Source organism: Lepeophtheirus salmonis, chromosome 10, assembly GCF_016086655.4.
Source record: "Lepeophtheirus salmonis chromosome 10, UVic_Lsal_1.4, whole genome shotgun sequence".
In the NCBI taxonomy this organism is placed as follows: Eukaryota; Metazoa; Arthropoda; class Copepoda; order Siphonostomatoida; family Caligidae; genus Lepeophtheirus; species Lepeophtheirus salmonis.
The window spans coordinates 23,425-47,209 of record NC_052140.2 but is presented as its reverse complement, the minus strand read 5'-3'; positions in this window follow the sequence as shown (position 1 = coordinate 47,209).

Below are 23,785 nucleotides of genomic sequence, written 5' to 3'. Positions count from 1 at the left end.
GGCTCTTTCTATACCCTTTTTTGATAGCTCTCTGGAAAGTCTCCTGTGAAACTCCGAGGTTTCTTGCATAGAACCTCATGGATAAGAGGGGATTGGCCTTGGCTGTTTTATTCAGTTCCAGTTTGGCCTTTTTGACGTAGCCCATCTTCCTCTCCAACGTGTTTGACTTGTTGACGACGTAGACAGTGGTCTTGAAGACGCCAAACTGCTTAGAGTGCGCAAATCGAAACTCGTCGATCTTGTTCAAATGGCATTTTCCCGACTTCCACATACGCTAGAAAGCTCAAATTTGTTTTGTTTTGTAACTAATTGTGTATGCTTTAATAGATCGAAATATAAACTAATTTCAATTGCTAAACCTTAATTAACTATTGAATTAGTTATTATTCAATTTTAAATGAACCACCCAGGAATACATCATTTGGCTTTTCAAATAAAATCCTTCAATTTATAATTCTTAGTTTGGCTATAAATTTTGGTTCTTGAAGGTACAATTTGAAGCATCTCAAAAGGATTAATAAGAATAATTGGTTTATGAAAAAGGACCATGATTAGTTGAATAATATCAATACAAGGTTGTGCAAAAGTTTTGAGACCATTTTTTAAACGTAATAACTCAACATATACTAGTAAAATGGCTAAGCTGGATCCTTTCAAGATCGTCCAGGTCTCCCAAAAGCTTCTGGTGTCTTGTGGCTAAGTTTATCATGAAAGGCGGATCTCATAATAAATCGTTGAATGTCATTAAATGTAGCTTTCGAATAATAAAATAATTATGGCTCTACCCCATCTAGTTTGTTCGTAATAAGCCTTTAAATATTTCCTAATTTATCTGGATCACCCTGTACTATCAATAAGCCTTGAAAGCTCAATAAATATATTTTCGGACCAAATTTTTTTGAATAATTTTGATTTGTTGAAAACTGAAGACAGAAAATATCAAAATTATGACATTTTTATTTAATAAAAAAATAAAAATTAGAAGGTTAATTGAAATTAATTAATGTTGTTTTATATTTATCATAAATAATTCATAAAGTCTACTATATTACATATATACGCGCACACATTAGTAGTTGAAGAAAATCTGAATTTGGATAAATTTTCAAGAGAGGCATCTCATGATCACCACCGCCGATTATACGCCCAACCTTTTGTTTAAATGGAAGATCCTGATTTCTACGAATAAACGAATATATATTTCTCTGAAGTATTTCCACTTTTTTCTAGAAATTATTTTAATCTTTTTTGAGGCCTCAGAAAGTATATCCAGATAATCATAAATGAGTTTTCCTTCTGTTTCAGGATTTGTAATAGTTTCCGGTAAAAATGACAAATTGACTTTGATTAAAGGCTTCCAATGCTGGATCTTCAAGAATTTGCTGGGAAATTCCAATGGCGAGGGCATCTCTTTGATACAATTTTCTTTATATCTTCAAAATAGGTTGTGTAATACACGGTAGCCTTGGCCCATGACTCTTAACAGATTCAAATTAAATTACAAAATATCCAATCCGAGGAAAAAAAATTAACGGTGAAGTATTCCTTTTTTGTTGCAAGATTCAAAATTAATTTTGTGCCAAATTTATCCTTCCTCTCATTTGATGTTGTCAGAATTTGCCTCCCTCACATATTTGATGACAATTATATAATCATAAGCCTGATTACCCCATTTACTTAGTTTTCCCTTTAAAAACAAAGGAAATGTTTTGCTTTTTTTAAATTGTTTTCCCTCTTAATGAAGTAAGGTTTTTGCAGAAAACTATCAAACCTGATAAATAATCTAACTAGAATCCAATTTTTCTCTTTTTATTTCCTACTAGACTAGAAAAAAGGCCCATTTAAAGACAAAAATGGTACAAATGAGCATATTTTCATATTGGGTTGTATGTACAGATAAGGAATTTTAAATCTGGGATAAGTTTACACTTCCATATCTTGATAAATCTAATTAGATACAACTCACAAAATTATAATAGAAAAAAAATATCCTTCAGATGTTCTCCCAATAGGAACACTTTAATGGCATTGTTGTGTGTCTGCGTGCAAGGTGAACGCAGGCCCACGGACACAAATAATTCCATAGATAATGATACTAGAGAGTTTCAGTTGATGTTGACGGATCCGATGTTCTGTTATAGTTTTAAATAGGTGCAGTTTGTCCAAATAGGGACATTGAATCTGGAATAATTTAGGATTTAAGAGTTTTAAGCTATGGGTAAAGAAAATGTGGCCTCCTATCTACCCAGATATGGAACCCCTTGGACTACTATTTGTAGAGCGTCTTGGAGAAAGAGTCCGATAAACATGAACATAATAACGTTGACTCCTTACAGGCGTCCATTCTCGAGGTTCTGGCCAAAATGGACCATGAGTTCCTAATCAAGGCGTGCAATAGGTTCAGGACTAGGTATGGTGCTGTGGTTGAAGCTGGAGAGGGTTGGTTTGAGTGATTGACTTCTCTATAATGGACCCCTTCATGTAAGAGGAAAAGATTTGTAAATACCTGAATTAGTTTTAAGACAAAAAATGAAGTATACATTAGTCCTTAAATTTTCAGATTTAAAACCCCTACTCTGTATACAACACATGGTCGGAAAAGTACCGGGATTCACAAATAAATGGTGCTTGTCAATTTGTACGAACATTCAAAAGACAGTTGTGGAAATTTGATGACAACTTGTTCAATAGTTATTGTGGTAAATGTGACGCTTCTTTCGTTATTTGACAAAACAATGGATCAAAAACAGTCTTATGTTTCCCTTTTTCTTGATAGGAAAAATACCATTCAAGCTAAACAATGGGTTAAAAAGGTAATTGGGACTCTGATCCATAAAACAAAACCAATATATTAATAATATTTTTTTTTTTAAAACGTGTTTTTTTGTTCCCCCAGGGACTTTTCAGCTCATTTGTTATGAGTTATATTAAAAAAGTTGAGATTACCGGGTGGTCCATTAAAATCCGATCACTTTATAATCTAATAATTAGTTAAGGTTGAGTGATTGAAATTAATTCTTATTTCGATACATTACAGCATAAACAATTAGTTATAATACATAACTAACCTGAGCTCTCTAACTTACGTACAAGTCGACTAAATGTAACTTGAACGTTATAGACGAATTTCCATTCGTGCAGTCCAAGCAGTTGGGCGTCTCCAGGACTACTGTCTACGCCATCAGCAAGTCCAAAACGTTGGAGAGGAAGAAGGGCTCTGTCAAAAAAGGACAAATTGGATCCAGATGATTTAAAGAAAACAGCATTGGTGTATCCCCTTAAGTCCACATGGGTGCCCATGCAAGAAATCTCGGAGTTTTACACTTGACTGTCGAAAGAGCTATCAAAAAAATGCGTTGAAAAAGCCTAATGATGGTGAAAAAAGACCCTTTTGACACCAGCAATGGAAGAAACCCATCTCCTCCATTGCTAGGAAGAGTCTCAAAAACTCGAAAGACTTATTCAAAAAAGTTTTGCAACGGAGGAGATGGGTTTCTTTCGTCTATCTTGAATGAGACTTTTGAACTATTTTTTGACGCTATTGGCCCACCTACAGCTCTGATGCCAACCCCCTGGACTACACCTTTTGTATACACATCAAGGAGCAGGCCTGCAGTATCTGTCATCCAAACACCGAGGCCCTAAGAGCCACTCTCAGCCAGCACTGGGACGCCATGACAGAGGACTTTTACATTTGGTACAGATTCCAGGGCTTCCACCGTCGCTTGGAAGCTATTATTTCTGCTAAGGGTGGCTACATTCATGATTAAGAGAGCTCAGGCACACGTCTATTTATAGTATTAATTTTGTTCAAATTCCATGTTAGTTAATAAATTATATCGTGTTGAAGTTTAAAAAAATTCAAAGTGTTTAGATTTTAATAGACCACTAGGTATCTCCTATTCTTGAATTTTAATCAAGATTGTTGTTATGTTCCCGCACAACATACTATGCAACTTTTCACTTTAAATGTTTTTACTGTAATTTTGTGGTAGTATTTGTAAATAGTTTATAAAAGAACTATATATACTTTTATTTTTGAAATATTTTTTTCTAATGTTCTTTTGTGTACCATACGTACACTTAGTTTTTTTTAAAGCTGAAGTCTAGTTTTTATAAGCAATTTTTTTTTCTATGTATTTTTACTCTTTAAGGTTTTATTCGCATAAACAAACATTTTATTTTTTCCCTGTCAAAACAGTAACATTTCCATTTTCCCTCATTTTAAAAAAAATAGCAACATTCAATAATAAAAATATTTTCCACTATAATAGTACGTGACGCGTTGATCATGAATCTATAATTAGTTTTTCCTTATCAAATATCGTTTTTGAGAATTTTTGGAATATTTTACCCCTTCTGATAGGTTTGAGATAACTTTTAATGAAGAAAAAAATCAGTAACCGAGTAATCAGAGGTAATATTTTTTTATAACATTCTTGATTAAGTAAAACTACGTGCTGTTTACAAAATAATTGCTTGCAATCGTTCTTATCATTTATGCCCTAGGGTTGAGGATGTCATCTTTCAAAAAAGTTGGAATAATTAAATGTTTATTTTCTATTTTGGAAAATCAGTAAAAGCTATGAAAATGGGGTATAAAGAGTATGGCCACGACAATCGTGTTTATTTTGGGCATGTTAAAAAAGGAAACCCTAATAATTTGAAGAATGTTTTGGAGGAGAGGAGTTTCATTAAATCAGCTGACAAGGTAGGAGGGAAGGGGGATAAATAATCAATTCCTTTTCTCCTAAAATTAAGAAAATATCTGAGGTGTTCGTAAACTTTTGCAAATGACACTTTAATTTAATGTAGTAGGAAAATAAGTTCACTACTCAGGAGGCAAATAATAATGACACCAGCTGAAGAAAATTTGAAAAAAAAGGGGCAGTATGCTTTATTTTTTAATTTCTCAGTTCTTACTGATTCATACAATGCAATCGTAGTGAGAATATTTTCATTTGTAGATACATTCATAAGTCTATGTTTTTGCAAAAAAAATCAATGCAAAAAATTCAAATAGAGCTTGAGAGAGAGAGATAAAAATTGTATATTATATGAATGCATATTTCATGAAATCAAATCAAAATCCGCCTATTAGAAAGCACATGAAGTTCAAAAGGATGTTTTCCTAGTTTTGTCAATGATTTATTATTATATTATTACGAGAGTGACTCATATATGTATACTTAAAGCTACACTATAGGGTGTCTAGAAAAAACTTCCCAGCTAAGTTTTCACTTTTTACCCCTAAAATAGTGTATACTCTTCTGATCCAATGAGATCAATAAGGCATGTGCATTGGTTACTTATATTCGTTTGTAAATACATTATCAGTGAGTAGCGACACATTGCGGAAAAATAATAGACCTCCATGTATAATAATTATGATTATCCGGGAAAAAATACTAGCTACTAGCTAGAGAAAGACTTCACACAAAGTTGAGTCACCTGTTGATAAAAGTCCTTAAATATTATTACTCTATTTGAAACTTTATGAATCTGATTTTATAAAGTGATATTTAAATTAAAAGTTTCCTAATCTCAAATTGGGTCTTCCAAAAATGAGTTGGACAACCCAAGAAGTTAATTTCAAGAAATCTACTTTTTTCAAGAAATAAGAAACGTATGAAGTCTTTGGTTTACAATAGGGATATCAATCGATTAAAAATAATCCATCTATGAGTCAATGTTTGGGAAACCCTGGTTCACATGATCAAAATGCGGTCAAAGAGAAAAATCCAAACATTTGAAGTGACTGTGGTCTGAGTGACCACAGTCACTTCAAATGTTTGGATTTTTGGATACAGTCTTGTGTAGTAGGCGATTGCTTCAATAAATTGAATTGTTTACAGTCAAATTCACACTAGACTATAGGATAAGTCATGAATATTTTAAAGATGGATAAATATTCCTCTTAAAAAAAATGAATAAAGTTCAAACAGAAAAAATGCGTTTTACCATTTTTCTTTTACAAAACCAACGATGCTGATTTAAAATGCAACTTTAGTATCCTTCTATAGAATATCCCTGGATATATAGTATTTTATTCATCTACCTAATGGAATATTAACAAAGTTTTTGGACCAATAACACAGGACGAATGAGTTCTTCTTTAGAACAGGTAGTTTAAACATATTGATCCTTTGTGGTCAAGAGATCTGATTGGTCATCTTCGTCTTGGGTTGGAGTTAAAATACCCTCGTTGATGTTCTCAGTCTGTACCTCCTTCACTAACACATCCAAGTATTGATCAGGAGTCATCGATATTAATTATGTTACCATTCTATAAAAAAAGAATGAGTTTATAATTTAAAATTTCTTAGGAAGATTTAAAGTCCTTAAACTTCCCAATTTCAATTTTGGTCAAGCGAAAATTTTTCTCAAATGGATTTTGACTTACTTGTGACCAAGGAAAAAGAAATGGAACTGCATCTAGTTTCAAATGCAGATATACTTTCCTACCATTATTGTTGATGCTTTGCTTATTTCCCCACATCAATATTGTTAACGTTGATTCTTGAGTAAAAATGGCTTAGTTTCAAATGAATGCATGACCTCAGGTCCAACACCCCTCTGACAAAAAGCTTGTTGTCAAATTTGTTGAAAAAAATACGATTTTTATCAATATTTTTTTTCCTTGTTTCAATTGTGAGACTTAGAGTGTTTTGCATTTAAAAAAATTTCTTCCATTAAAAAAATCAGTTCTCTTCGACAAAATTTTAGCAGTGAAATTTTTCAAAAGAATTTTTTTTTATTAAATTTGACTTTCCTAAAAGAAAAGAAGTTCATTTTCATTTATAAAAATAAAAATAAAAACATTATGTCACGATTGTCAAATATTAGACAAAAAGACTGAACCTTTTTAGATTTGGAGTAATCCAAGTAGAAACATGATGTCACAAAGTATCAAAATTTAATTTAAAAAGGTTTGATTTTCTAACCAATGACTCACTTGCTTGGAGTTCTTAGGTGTTTGGCTGTAGGGGAGCCAAAAGTGTCAAAAAACAGTTCAAAAGAACTCAAGAGAATCATATTCAAAACTCATTTAAAGAGCCTTGCAACGAAGGATATGAGTTTCTTTCATTGTCGAAAGTGGCCTCTTCACCCTCACAAAAATTATTCCACCCACTTTTTGATAGCTCTTTGGACAGTCTGTTGTGAAATCCCGAGATCTTTTGCATGATTCGCCTGTACTGTTTTCATCCGGATCCAATTTGACCTTTTTGACAGAGTCATTCTTCCTCTTCCTTGGACTTGCTAATGGCGGGGACAGTGGTCCTGGATATGCCCAAACGTTTGGAGTGTGCGAATAGAAATTTGTCAATCACGTTCAATTGTCATTTTGTGGACCTCTACGTAAGCAAGAGAGCTAAGATTTTGTTTTTTATAACTAATTGTTTTTGCTTTAATATTACGAAATATGAAGTAATTTGAAGCACTCAACCTTGTTTAATTATTGAATTAGTAAGTGTTCAGATTTCAATGGACCACCCAGTAAATATAATACTCCAAAAGTTCAAGTTGAAATTTAAAAAAAAAAACAGATATGATGAAAAAAATAAATATTCAGAGCGTCAATTGAACCTGAGCGTTGTTTTCTTATGTTTGTTTGTAACAAAGAGGCAGATAGAGACATCGTCTACCAGCAAAATAGTACAACTTCCTGAATGATAATATTTTTTTAATACAATATGTAGGTATCTTACTCACAAAGAGGATGCTCATAAAAATGTCTGAAACTTATTGATTTTTGTGGGATGTGGGATCAATGAATATTGAATCATTTTTTGTTTATTTGCACGTTGATTGATCAACGTGCTCTTAAGTTCATAAAGCAACTCCTTCAAAAGGATTGCTTTCCCAATAAGCTCAAGTAGTTGAGGTTCCTCTCATGTTAATCTTTGGAAATTGATTGAAGTGCACTTATAATTTATAAACATATGTATAGTTATTGTAAACATACGAAAAGCAAAACACTCATAATAGTAGAAGCTGTTAGTTGGATTGTAAATTGTAAGCATTTTACGTATGTAAAAAAAGAGCTTATAGATACCAACTAGTAACGTCAAAATCAATTAAACTGTACCTTCAAAAAATAATACTTCCATTGGGGACAAATTATTTTCGTCCTTGTTAGACAATTAAAGTAATATAAAAAAAGTTAATTAATAAAGTGAGGTACTTAATTATAATTGTAACTAAAATGAAGCATTTAGAGGGAGTTCTAAAACTTGAAACCCCTTGTCAGGGACGAAAAATGGAGAAGGCACTCAATGAATTTATGTCCCATATTAAGGATCGATACAACCAATACACATGAGACAAATACGTATTACTAAATATAAACTATAATCATTGATCTTAGATTATTTATTTATTTAATTTGGATTTAACCCTCCGTTAGTAAACATTCTTTTTTCTATCATGACTGGGTAAAAATAATCCCAAAAAATAAAACATATTAGAATACGTTTTATATTCGTTTGTAAACCCATCACCAGTAAGTAGCAGCACATTCCATAAAAATAATAGACCTCCATGAATAATAATTATAAATATCCGGACAAAAATACTAACTACTAGCTAGAGAAAGACTTTACACAAAGTTGAGTCACCTGTTTAAAAAAGTCCTTTAACTTTTATTTCTCATAATTATTTGAGACTTTATGAATGTGATTTTATTAAGTGATAATTAAATACAATATGGATATAAATCCATGAAAACTAGTCCATCTATGAGTCAATGTGACTATTACAAGGTTAGGCAACAAGAAAACACCTTTTTTTCTTCGGAAAGAGTTTCATGATGAGTATGGACTGCCTCTCCTCATTTCGATGTTAATGTGAAATAAGTTCAAAGCCTTGGAATCTGTTTCTTTAGTGAGCAAGGACTGACTCATCAAGATAACGAAGATCCTTTTGGATCAGGATCTTTCAAGATAATCCGAATATAGTCCATTCTTGAATTACTCATTCTCATGAAGTTGAGGAATGGGACCAACATTTCTTCTCTTGAAAGTCAAGATCATTTATATTGATTAGTGGTTCAGTATATGTTTATCGGAGCCTCTGATTATGTTTTAATTTTTTGATGTAAATTTTCTTTCATTTTACATCCCTATGAATGACCCTTCTTCCCCCCCCCCAACTCTTGGTTATTTGCCCTATAAAGGGGATAATTTTTTAGCTCCTCCAGTAAATAGAAAACAGTCAACCTCTTTAAAGAATTTATCAGCATACAATTTATAGAAATCTAAATACTAGTATATTTATCGGAGCCTCTGACCTCTTATGCAATGGTATGAAATAACTGTTTTAATTTTTTGCTGTAAATTTTAAATTAAATAGCATTTTTGAATTAGATACTCAGGACCCATAATTATCACTTCAACTTTTTTTTCATGTTAATATTTAATAAATACTCAAAATTATCCATTTGGGCCTTTTAAATATATTTTTGTATTCTGAAATCCATTTCAATTTATTTATTTAGTATTTACCTTGTAATTGTTTTTATAAATTAGGAGTTTAAACCCAACTATTTATTTTAGAATCCATTAATTGGGGCTAATATCAAATGATTTTATTTCAGTTTATTTCATATTGTTTGAATATTAAAATATTATAGAAAATTAGTAAATAATAGTGATTTCCATACTACACATACAATTTCATAATTAAGGAAGACGAAGTCCTCTGGCATGTAGAGGTATATTATGTCATTGTGCAAGAACAGATCAATTTCTTTAAATTGATAATACATAAAGTTCAACCATGTTCTATATACTTATCCTTCTATAGAATATCCCTCGATATATAGTATTTTATTCATCTACCTAATGGAATATTAACAAAGTTTTGGATCGATAACATAGGACGAAGGAGTTCTTCTTTGGAACAGGTAGTTTGAACATATTGATCCTTTGTGGTCAAGAGATCTGATTGGTCATCTTCGTCTTAAAGTTAAAGTCTTTCGAGTTAAAATACCCTCGTTGATGTTCTCAGTCTGTACCTCCTCCACTAACACATCCAAGTGTTGATCAGGAGATTAATTATGTGTCCATTCTATAAAAAAGTATTGGTTTATAAATTAAAATTTCTTAGCAAGATTTAAAGACCTTAAAGACGTTTCAAATTCTGATATAATTTTCCTCCCACGGATGTTAGAGTTTATCTTGGCACTCGGAAATCTTCTGGCTTGAAGTGTTTTTCACATTGTACAAAGTATGGTGATGGCCTCCAGAGTGAACCATTATCGTATTCTCTCCTCAGAGCAATCCGCCATTTCAGACATGTAGCTTTATTTGAAGAGAATCGAAATTATCCTCCTCTCGAGTACCCAGAGACAGTACAATACGACAGCATATGGATATATTACAATAATAATTCATTACTATATTACAACTTACAAGTACCGAAATATTGCAATTTGTAAAGATGAAGTATTATTAAAAAAGCTAAAGAATGCAATGGACTCACACAGTAGCTGACGGCATCTTAAGCGATAATAGCGCTCTTAAGCAATCCATACTAATTGCTAATGTCCAAGCGACAAGGAGTCACACCCGTGGCGGATAATATATATTTTTTTAGTTTGGTTGTTCCCTATTGAATCCTAACCATCTCTTCTGGAACAACAGGCTATTAAGAGAATGTTATAAGCGGATCTCATATGAACTGTGCGATAATTTCAGGGCAACAACTGAGAGATGAATTTTTGGACACTATTTTGGGAAGGTCAATGCCATTATCATAAACCAAAAGTCAACAAATAATATATGCAGAAATGACTAAGAAAGACTTTACCCTTACAGACATCATCCCTATTATTAATTTATATATACATCAAAGTTATTGATTCTGATTCTTCGTTTAACAAAAGACTATTTTGCTACTAACGTTATTTTATTTTCAAATGTTCTTTGGTTGCTTTTATCCTTATTTTTAGTTTTGACTTTTCTGATTTGTTATTGATATCACCTCCCATCGGACTTTTCAAAATCAGTCAACGTAACATCAAGACATTAGCATTGAAAGTGATTCGGGGAAAGTTTGAATATACCCGGTGTATGACGTTATTTTCACAAAACTTCTTTTGTAATGGTTTCCTAGTTCCACTGGTGATGAATAAGAGTACAGAAAATAAAATATTGTGAGTTCCATGTATGATGTCAAGGGATGACTTGTCAATTGTATACCCAAGTACTCATACAAAATGTACAAAAATTACCTCTTAATAAAGATATATATAGATATGACCAATTCCAGGATAGAAAGGGGTAGGTACCCGTCGTCAATGCGGATATTACCTGGATACATCTCTTTAATAATTTAAATATATATAACGACGTTACCTTCTCGCTAACACAAAAATATAGTATATGTTGTCAGTTGTCGATTTTTATACATCTGTTCTCCTCATCAGTGTACCGAACGCTGATTGGTTGAACTAAAATTCAGGCGTGAACAATTCTATCAATTATTGAATCATCATTCTAATGTTGGGAAGGATAGGCTAACTGATACCAACTGATTATGGGCTTTTTTCCCGTTTATTCCTGGATGAAAAGTTGCGTGATAATATAAATATATAGATATGGTGTGAGTGACTCTGTATAAGTGCTTTTTCAGCCCAGATTTTTTTTATTGATCTCTTGAGGATGTTGAAAAATATTATTATTCGCTTATTATATATTTTGCAAAATTGACACATTTCATGATTTTTCTCTGATAGTAATAAATAAATTAAGTTATTGTCATATTTTTTCTTTCTAAGACTTATAAAGTTATAATTATGTCTTATATGCTATTAGAGTGGGTTGAAAATCAAGATTTGTGGCGTTATACCTACACAAACGTAGACCAGAATGATTTTTCTAAAAATTGAATGTGGATTCCCTTTGTATTTTTTTTTTTTTTTTTTGACAAATTATCCTCAATTTCTATCTTCAAATCATTCTTATTAAACCTTGCACTGAAAGTAGGTTAAAATGTTTTTCACGATAAAAGAATGAGAAATTGACTGATCTTATTTGACAGACCATATTGGGGCCAATGTACGTCCACTAACTCAAATAAAAGGTATAAACCATAGCTAAAATTATTAGATCATTTGAAATAAATTTGAATAAAAAGCCTATAATTGACTCAAATATGTCCATGGAATTGTTTGATTCATTCATGTAGAAAGTCAACTAATCAATTGCAATTTTCTCCTATTCTTGATTTTTATTCACTATTCTTTTTATGTAGATTTAGCACACCTAAGAAATTTTTAAAACCATGGCAAAGTTCTGGAAGATTTAACGTATTTAAGTGATTCCCCAATTTAGTTGAAACTGTATTTAAGCAAATTTTTGTGGATTATTGGAATATTTTTTTCCATTATTACCAATTATGTTCAAAAATTTGAAATTTGATTCCCATTTTTGTTTGGATGTATAACAACAATCAATGGTTTAAATGTAGTAATTATTAGTGTTGGGGTTCAGTCTGGAAATCCTAGACCGGTCTGAGTCCATTATATTTTTTACTGGACCAGATTAGTTCGGCTCAACAAAAAAAGCTCGATCTGGACCGGTCTCATATAAAAATTTGGTGTAGATCAGTCCAAAGGAAAAATTCGGTCTAGTTCGGCCCCCCAAAAATAGGACTAGACCGATATTACAGATAAATTGTTTATAACATGACTCATATGTTTTTTCAAGTACAATGACGTTATACAAAGTTTAAACAGAGATAGTTCAGATTAATTTTGAGCCCACCGTCTCTTATATGTATATAGTATTTGTTCTAGAATTTTGCATAGGTTATTTTCTTAATCATGACAATGTGTCCACACTACTCGTTATCAAAATTTGAAAAGGTAGAAAAATAAACTGTCCTAATTTATAGTCTATGAAAATATATCACATCGTTAATGAGGGTCTTTTCTTTATACTATGACTATTTCACTAATTATAAATCAAAAGTGACTAATGAGGGATTCTGTTTTTGACATTAATGCTTCTAATGCTTATAAAATAGATATTCGTTATAAAAAGATGGTAAAAATGGGTACTTTTTTTTTTAGATCTATAAATTATTCCCCTAATTTATTGGGATATTCTGAACATTTTTTGTGTACAATTTATTTTTAAAAAAAAAACAATTTTTTGAACTTTTTTGAAAAAAAAATCATAATAAAAAATTATATTTATTTGAAAAGAAATTCAAAAACACCTCTCTTTCATCATTATTGAACGACAAATAATGAGACTAGGATACCTTCCTAACCAAAATGGATCCAAATAAGATTCTCTTAGCTGTAAGACAAATGGTTCAGAAGCTTTAAACCAAGTTGCAAAACGAGTACGAAAACAATAAACAGGTGAAAAATGTAATGGTCATAATGAACATTTTTTGTCTGCCAGGGGCATTATTTTGCAATTATTTCTATAATAACAACTCTAGCTATAAAATAAAATGTATCCCTGTATTAATAAAAATAGCTAGATTTGAGTCATAATTGTAGAAAGTGGAATACTAAATATATTCCAATTCTAGTATTAATAAATAACTATTAACTCTAGTTTATTTATTTCCACTATAAATTGGGGGGGAGGGGGTGTTAAGATGAAGTCTTCCGAGAATGGTCGTCTTTGACAGCTTTACAACTTGTCCTTCAAGGTAGCGGTTGAACTTTTATACCATATCAAGAGTAATTTTAGAGAAAAAATCTGCGGGTCAACTGACCCATACAAGTTCCTCTTCAAAGTTGGAGGATGTTGTTGAAGCTGGAGATTATTGGTTTTACTTCAGTATAATGGACCCCAACTTGTACGAGCTACCAATTTGTATGAAAATTGTACTATACATTCTTCTTAAATTTTACGGATCTAAAATCCCCAAATAAAAAAAAAGTAGCCTAATTTCCCTGTTATAGCTAACATAAATGTTTTTATGTTGGTATGAGCAAGGGACAAGGAAAATAATTTAATGGAGGGTCGTACCTCAGTGGATAAAATGATTCTCTTAAAAAATGTGCGTAAAATTGAGTAATTGTAACTTGTCATGTTTTTACATTTACCTAATCCGTGCAAAACCATCTGACTAATTAAAAGAACATTTTGAAAAATAATACCAATATCTTTGATCCTTCTTTCGAGTGACAACTCAATAATTAAGTTCCTCTATCATACATTTCGTAGAGTAATGAAATATATTGTCTTATGGAAGAAGACATGTTATTGATCTTCTTGTAAAAGTAATGGATTCGAAATCTTCCTGGACCTTTGATTTTCTATAGTGGGATTATCTCCCAATTTTAAAATATATAGTAATAATAGATACACACATCACAGCGCACTCAATCAAATTTATTGTATTATAACTAAAAAAAAAAACACCTACAGAAAGGGTTGTAAACCCTAAGCATTTCCGGTATGTCAAAAGAAAAACAAAAATAAATCTGGTAAGCCTGAGGATTTGAAGAATGTTTGAGAGGAGAGCAGCTGACCTGTCAGCTGAAATTGCCCGTAAGAGGAAGCAAAGAAACACAAATTCTATGGAAAGAAGTAGATCATTGAACAACGCACTCGTGAGACAGTATTTTGTTGAACTTAATGTTCGTAAATTTACGTCTCGGTCGTTCCTAGAGAAGGAAAAGTACTTCATGGATATGGGCTTCAACGATAATTTCAAGGACAGATGGATTAATTGTCATACTAAAATGTTTACTTAAATTTAATTTGTGCAAATCCATCCAACCAATTCAAGGACACTTAGCAGGAATCAGCTATTAGAGAAAGGACACATGTGCGACTCCTTATCTGGCAGGCAGGACCTGTACTAGGTGTAAATTGGGGAGGGGGCTGATAATATTTTTAAGAAATTTTCCTACTGACATCTCATTTTCCAAGTCTAATATAAGGTGACTTCAAACAAAAAAAAGATATGGACCGTTTCATTCTTCCCACAAAAAATAATAAAGGGGTTTCTTAATAAATAGATTGGTGGTTCATTTTTAGTTTTTTGTAGAAGATAATGTTTCATTTCATTTTTTAAGTAGCCTTTTGGGTCTCTTTTCCTAGATTGTGTCGATCTTTAGTTTAATTACTTTTTTTTAAGTAGGATTTTTATATATTTCTAAATAATTATATAAGAAAGTAGATATTTTATTTTTGTAAAAGAATTCCTCTCAATTTTTGTATGCGTCATTGAGTAAATAATCAAAAAATTCTCATTTTTTCCTACTCTAATACTCCATGGGTGGATCTCAGGCCCTTCCCCCCCTCCCCACACACAGCCACTCCTCCCTCCCATATAACAGGCACTGCAAGCAAGCAAATGTGCAAGGTTAAATTACTCCTAGCACGATCCTCAATTCTACTGTGAGTCCAACAATTCATCAGTTTATCATGTGTGTACAAGTAATTAATTTTTTTAAATTTTGCATAATATAATCCTTGAAACTTCAACTCCCTTTTCTTTCTAAATCAAGAGGTTATGTAATTTAATATTTTTCTTGTATGTAGGGAAAGAAAATTTCCCATTAATAGTTTTTATGCTTTCAAAATTCAATATATCAACTTATATTCACTCCAAGCAACGAGACGCATTAAAAATTACAAAATATGTTCATTGAGGAGAGTTGTTGTTGAAGTTTGACCACTAAATTATCCAAAGTTTTTAGGGATAAATTGTCTATTCACGTATAAATGTACATTGTACACGTATGATGGATATGGTGACCCACCTCTGTCGCAGTCTATATATATTCGGTCAAGTGAAGTCTTAGGACCAGTCCTTCGGACTTTCAGTACTAGAACTGATTAATAAATAAAAAGAAAGAAAGTTGAGTGACGTCATCAGTTTTAGGACTGAATACGACCGGACCGATACTGATCTGGGCGGGACTACAGTTTTTAGTCCTAAATATAGGTATTAAACAAAATGCTGATTTACGGTGCGAAAAAAACTGCAGAAGGCGTGCGAGGAATTATTAAAGTTTTTGGGGATACCTATAGAATTGCTGGATTTTCATAATTAAATGAGGGAAATCAATTTGTGCCAATTATATTAAATGTAGATAAATTATTAATATTTCCCCTAAGTTTAATCCCACCATTTGATGGAAAATAAATCATATCAAGATAGTTTTTTTTTTTAATCACAAAAGATCAATTAAAGAGTCAAATGAACGTTAACATATTTATTTATTAAGTATCTTGTAAAGTTTCAAATCAATCAATTGATGCCAAATACATCAATTTCAAACCGAGATCATTACCTTCAATCTTTGTTATTGTGCAATATGAAAGTACTTTGTCTCATTAATATATATATATTTTTTCAATTGTAGGTATTTAAAAATAACCACTTTTTCATAATACTGTACTTAGTCATTCCTGAAAATTACACTGAATTCTCTTAATATTTAAGAAAGTTGTGTTGTATTATTGAAGTATCATATTGGATTACAGATTTTTGTGTAGGTTATAACATAAATAGTAGGAAAAAAAGAGTTGTGAAATTTCGATGATTAATTTATCATAACTTCCTTAATATTAAAGATAGAGACAGAATTTTGGTATGAAAGATCTTTTTTAACATTATCTAATAGATAAAACTGGTTTAAAGGGAAAAAATTGAACTTAAATTATTCATCAGCTAAAAAATGCTTAATGGTTATCTGGCTATAAACCACTGATTTCCAAGTCGTAGGTCTATGTGGGCAAAATAAAATTTTTGGGGTCTATTATTTGTAAATAGGGTTATACAATTTTGGCAGGTCACGAAAATATACAAAACGCAAATTTTGGGTTCATAATAATATATTAATAGTCTGCTTATTTTTGCATAAATAGTAATAATGCTTTAAAAAATATTTATGATATTTTATTTATGATGTGCTACGTGGCAAAATTGATTTGTTTTAGCAGGAAATGAAAAAACTTGAATTTTACAATTTACTCAAACGTCCATATCTATGTGAATAATATTTCAATATTTTGCAGAAAATTATTTAAACAGTCATATTAAAACGAATTTCAATGTCCTATGAGTTTAATTCATAGGACATTTTTTAACACATTCCAGGCAATATGTTAATCAATTTGCCACTACATATAAGTATTTATTACCATGTTTGTTTATCTGTCGTGTGAAGTACTTTACTTAATATTATATAAAACAAAAAACTCTAAATTATTTACTGGAATGCCGCATTACTCAAGTTCGAATCGAGAGTGTTGTTCAAATGAAAATTATGGTTTCCATGAAAAGGCAAATATATCTTGCAGAATAAGAACTACATATTAAATTTTAATTGAAAATATTTATGTGACCCTGTATGTTGCTCGGAATTAATTTTTAATCATTTCTATTCATTTGTGACAGTTTTATTTCATTTTAAAATTAGGTGGTTAAAAAATTAACCTCTCTCTAGAAGGATACGCAAAGTTAATTTCAAGAATATATTGTTTGGATAGGAAATATTATTAACTGTCAACGAAATTTCAAAGATTTTCAATTTTTTAAGGCAAGAGAGTAGAATAGAGTTGAAAAAGACGCTTCCTGATGGTGTTTATAAATATAGCAAGGACACTCGAGGAGTTGATCTCTTGGATGTAATAACAGCTGTCTATGGAGGAATAATAAGATAAAGGAAGTCTAAAATCAATTATTCTGACCTTTGAATAATAATGAAATAACTTCGAAATGAAGAATATATTATTAGAGGTGGAGGAGAGGATTTCGACTCAATGGATTACAATTGCTCGAATAATCTTTTACGCAGGATTTGACAATCATTAAAGTTTGTCGGTATATTTCTATTGATGTATGTTTATAGTAATTTTCTGTTACAAGATTTATTGGATTTGATGACATAGAAGTTCCTCTCCATGATACATATTATATTTATCCTCTAATTATAATATAATGGTTCCTGGTAGATACAAGAAAAAGTTTTATTGCTGTTCTTAGTTAGATGTGATCTCCTCTATACTCATCCCTCAGTCCACATAATGAGACCTTCTATTTGATCCCCAAAATTGTCTGAATATCTCGAAAAAGTCGACATTCCTGTCCTCCTAATCCAATAAAATAATTTTCGCTTTGCGAAGTTATTTCCTTATTTTTAAATGGTTGTAATAATTGTATTTCAAATAACCATTGTTGTTATCTCCAATTTCTTGATTAGAAATAGAAGTAGGAAGAGAAAGTATGACGTGCAGGCAAACTTATATAATATACCCATCGTTCTTGATTAAAAATAATTATTCATCTACCTCGCTTGTTTCCTCACTGCTGAAATCTAAAAGTGGATTAACAACCCAGTCTGGTACTATTTACCATAAAAGATCTTGATATCGTTCAGACTTGTATCTTAGCAACTCTTTCTTGAGAGAACAAAACACTTGAAGATGATAATCTGATATGTTATTTTCTTTATCCAACTCACAGCGGCTTGGAAACTGGCTAAGCTCGCAGTGGGCTAAATTTTGTTTGAATAACTTACACTCAGACAGGAAGGTGGAGGTAATAGATCTAACCTACAAATGATGGGTATAATTTCCCTACAGCTGCAATTGAATTTCATTGAATTTTGTGAGAATAATTAATGTGATCCTTGATGTACTTTAGATCATCACAAAGCCCAGTTTCAGAGTCGAACAAAGAATAAAATAGTTTTAGGATATTTCCCTTTGATAGCCATATAACTTATCTGTGTGGCAATAAATGTTAAAACTCTTTGTCATTAGCAATGTCTGTCTAAACAGTCTACCTAGAATTAAGGGAATGTGCCTGGATCTAATTTACAGATGTGATAATAGTATTAATTGATTTTTAAAGTTGACCACTAAGTTTTTTATGCTACTAAATACTGCCTGTGGATTACTGCAAGTACACCAAACACTGCTTTTCAAGAAATGGATTTAGCAACGATGACGACCTATTGTACCGTAAGAATGTTAGTTAGTTGGATGTTTTCCTGTTGGAAAAATAATTAATTATCTCAAATAAAGACTGACGATTTATGTAATAAGATTTTTTTTATTCATCCTAATGTTTTAACCCTTTTTATAAACAAATATCTAAATATAACAAAAGAAAAAAAACAAATGATTAATAATGATTAGAACATAAAATAGCTTTAAACAATCAATCGATGGTATGATTCTCTGCTTTTTCTGGAATTCTTTGAGCCAAATTATTGTTCTTTTAAGAAGTGCAAGAATGCAAAAAAATATCTTCCCTTCTACATCGAAGGTAGTCAATATAATCTAACATTTTTAGATAAAATTCTAAAATTTGATTTTTTTTATTCAATAGGTTATAATTTCTTTATATGGTTGAGGTGTTGTGTTTTTGCAGGCTGCAGTTTTTTGTGACTCATTGAAGAATTGTGTATCTTTAACTAGAATCCTTAGCGTTTATTTGATTGAGAATAAATTCTGAAGGGAATTGAGTTCTGTTTTAAAAGTGACTCCATGTGGAGGCTTTGTTTACATAACTATATATTTTATTATTGGTAAGTGTATTTATTATTTAATTACTGGGAAGTAATATTTAATTGTAAATCTCTTTTAGCTTGTAATCATCTTGAAATATATTGTTCGTCAACAGGATTTTTATTCACTCATAATAGTCTTATTTGTCATATTATATTTCAATTAGCAGGTTGGAAAGTCTTTTGAATGTTTATATACCTATTCATTACGTTTTTCCCTCTTTCTCTTGGGGTCTTCGCTTGCAGGAGTTGTCAATAATCTTTAGGGCATGCCATCAGTCTTTTTTGGATTTTTGGAAATGTTTTGCTTGTTTCTTAAGACTAATTGCCAGTCTTTTCTAAATCCTTTGCCTTGGTTTGAAGTTTTACTGTTGGCCTGCATTTGATTCCCCACAACCTCCTCAACAAGTGCACCAACTCCTGTTCTGTCCTCATTAATCCTCAAACAGTCCTCTACTTCCTCTCGTGAACTTATTATATCTTCCAATGATACAGATTCCTCTTGAAATAAAGGTTTTGCAATGGGTGATGAAACAATTGCAGAGCATTTTCAATTAATTTTGTATCATCTTGTCCCTTATTTGGCTTATAACCATGTAATAGAGACACTTCTTCTATATCTTCAAGTTCTTCCCCCGCAAATGTTTATAATCGGTCCCTCTCGAGTGATAGGTGCCAATTTATCTCCTTTGTCTTATAAACCTTTTTGAGGTTTTTCTAAATATTTTTCAGTGGAAACTCTAGGGCATTGGTTCTTAACCTTATTGGAGGTAGTGAACCCTGGAAGCTTCATCAGTGCATTCACCGAACATCTTCATGATTGGAAAAACAAAATACGATTTTTTCAGAACATACGTATATATTTGATTAGTGTACAAAATGAACGATGCATCAGTTGCAACCAAAGACCAATGTGTTCAAGAAACAAAACCAACAAAACATGAATTTCACACAAAATATAAGTAAATGAATATTTGCTGCAAATCTTAATTTTATGCTGTTGCATTTTAGACAGCAGTTGAGAAATGCATGGCTTCACCCTGGCAAGTGTCACTTTCACATAGTCTTCGCAACAGATTCTGTTCATTTTCAAAACGAGGGATAGTTACAGGCACATGGCAAAAACACGATTCAGCACCTTCCCCTGGATAATAAACTAGAATGGTACAGAAGTACCATGAATTCTAAGCCCATTTCCTTACACAGCTCTTTGAAGATATGTTGCTTCATAGCACTTTGTAATATGGCCTGATCACATGCAGCCAATGATGGAAAAGTTGAGTATAACGTTAAAAATAACAAGAATGAGCAGTGTTTATTTTGTATAACAAGCAAATAAATATTTGTAATGTAACACAGAGAAGATTTTTTTTTTTTGAATCTCACAGGGCGTCCACCCCTGTTGGTTTTTTTTGGATGTTGATATTCCCCTCGCTCTACTTTGATACAACCCTGTTGCAGCACACTCACACGTAGAGCAGTGGCTGTGGTTGAAAGTCACGTCAGAGGGCTGCCGAACCCCTAAGAATGTCTCACCCAACGTCTGCTGTGTCTCACCCAATCTCTTGGGTTTGATCGAATACGGGTTAAGAACCACTGCTCTAGGGAGTCCCTCTTTTTTACCTCTTCATTTACTAAACTTATGGCCGATTTCTGTACAATTGTAGCACTGCTTTTCAATTAGACTACTTTCTACCTTCACTAATCTCCCTCCAATTGGCAGAAATTGAGGAATATCAATCATCGTTTTAATTTTAACAATTATATTCATCGATCTAACCAGCTCTTTAAAATTTTTTGTTGCGAGTTCCCCTTCATCCTCTTTGCGTCTCGTTGTTTGATAATATGTCTCAACCTCTTCACCTAAACAATCAGACATTGCTATGACCTCTTCTGTGTTTGTGATCCTGGCTGGATTTGAAATCATAAAAGTATTTTTCTTCAATCCTGTTGCAGATTTAAGAAGTTAATCATCTTTTACTCCGTCCACCACTTGTCTTTCACTCCTCCTCTTGTCAAAACATTTAATGTTGAAGCAGTTTCCATTGTCATCAATCTTTTCAATTGTTTCTTTAATATTTTTAACTTTAATTGCTATTTCTCAATAATCCCAAAATTTAGAATATGATATCATATCTTCTGACTCAGTACCTATCTTGATGAGGATTTAAGCTATTATGTCCATATTCATAGTATTGCCATATATTCTTCTTCTTTCCTTTTTTCGCCTCTGAATTCAAAAAACCAAAATATCTTAACTCATCGCTCACGCCCTTCTATCGCCCACGTATTATTCTGCCTTCTTCTCTATTCCAGATTATTCTATCTCTTAAAAGTATCTTGGTCCTTCTTCGTTACCTGAGCGTATGATGACATATCATTTCGGTAATTTCCCATGTTCCAAGCTGATTTAGGTGCTACCATTTTGAGAATAGATATTCAAAGCCGTATATGCAAGATTTTCGACGACCTTCAAGTCAATTTAACTGTTTTTAAACTACTTAAATTGAAATAAATTAGAAGAAGCTAAAAAATACGTATTTTCACTTCAACACGCTAAGAGAAAAAATATTATAAGATTTCATCGAATATAATTTCTTAAAATCTTATGATAAATACTAAAACAAACATAAGCGAGAAGCACATATTCATTACCTAGTAAAATAGACTCATCTAATTGCAAGATTAATTATGTTGCAGCAAGAATGCTGCCATTAGTGGGTATTTGTGAAGGATCAGAACCATATTAACAGATGTTTTTCGTGGCTTGAACTTTTCTCGAAGCAGCAGACAAATAGGCCTCATGACCCTTCAGGGACTTTTAGTTTAAATAGTTTTTACAAAAAAGGTTATTGATACCAAAAATTAATTTATAAAGTTTTATAATTACTAGACTTCGTTTGAGGCTCCGTTAGTGAGCACCCTTTTTTTACCTCGTTAATCAACTCGTGTTAAACGTTCATACAATTATTAATCGGATTATTTTTTTATTGATACACAGTTGGCATAGACTCCAAATTACTCTAATTAATCATAACAACATTATATTTAGACATCAGCAATATATAAGTTGTGATTATTATAGTTGAAATATGATAATTTTATTTCCGTTAAAAACTTCAAAGAAATATTAATTACTTGTAACGAACATTTGTTACCGAAAATGCCCTCATTAACTTTGATAATATTATGTGTGATCGATAGGATAACAGCTGATATTATATTTGTAGCAATGCATATACATTTAATTGAAAAAAGGCAAATAAACAAAGCAAAAGAACGACTTTAAAATGAAACAATTAATCAGATTCACCAAACATTGATTAAATATTGAAAAATTTGCAAATAGTTCCAAGAAAATACATTTTGGCAACAACCCAAAGGGTCATTTATTCTGAAAGATGTTTCAAGAGCATATTAATGCCGTCTCCAGGATCAAAATCTGGTTGAAACAGATTTAAAACAATTTTATCCAATTAGCGGTCCATAAAATCCCAGTTCATTAACGAAGAGTAAAGTTTTTACTAAAAGTTTTAGGGTACAAAATTTGGGTTTAAGTTTTAGGATCTTATTTTTCTGTGGTTATACGTTTTTAAAAAAAGTATAAGTATTTATTCTAAGTAGTCTGTTTACGTTTTAGAGTAATAAAATACTGAGTATTGGATAAAATATAATTTTGTAGATGAATTGTTTTGTTTCATGTAAAAATATGTAATCCCCGGTTTTTTACTTTACAGCCCCATTTCGCATTACCACTCCCAGGGGAGTGGTATCTCCCACTGTGGGAAACGTTGCAGTGCGCTGGTATTGTGTGTTAGGAAGAGGCGAAGTTTCGGTGCAATATTTCCCAACATCAACATTGTTTCTATAATTGTCCTTAATAATAGAAATCCTATTTATTGTATTTATGATATTTTTTCTTGAAATTTTATTATTATAAATATATAATCAAAATATCTGAATATGTTTATACATTTTTTAAAGATTGAATTCAATAATCTAATAACAAATATGTATCCAAATAAAATATTTCTCTTACATCTAAATACTACCGATAATGGGGATAGGTTATTTAATTAATCGGGTTTCCCAGAGATCTTTTTTGGATTTTTTTATAAATATAACTATCATATTTGAGTGATACATTATTAAATTTATCTCAAAACTGTTTCTAACTGTCCTCAATAATTATTGCTAGTAATAGGGTAAGGTTTTGACATTTGTTTTCAATATTTTAAGTCAAAAATGTGTTGTAAAAAAACTGTTTTATGGAAAGGAAAATATTAA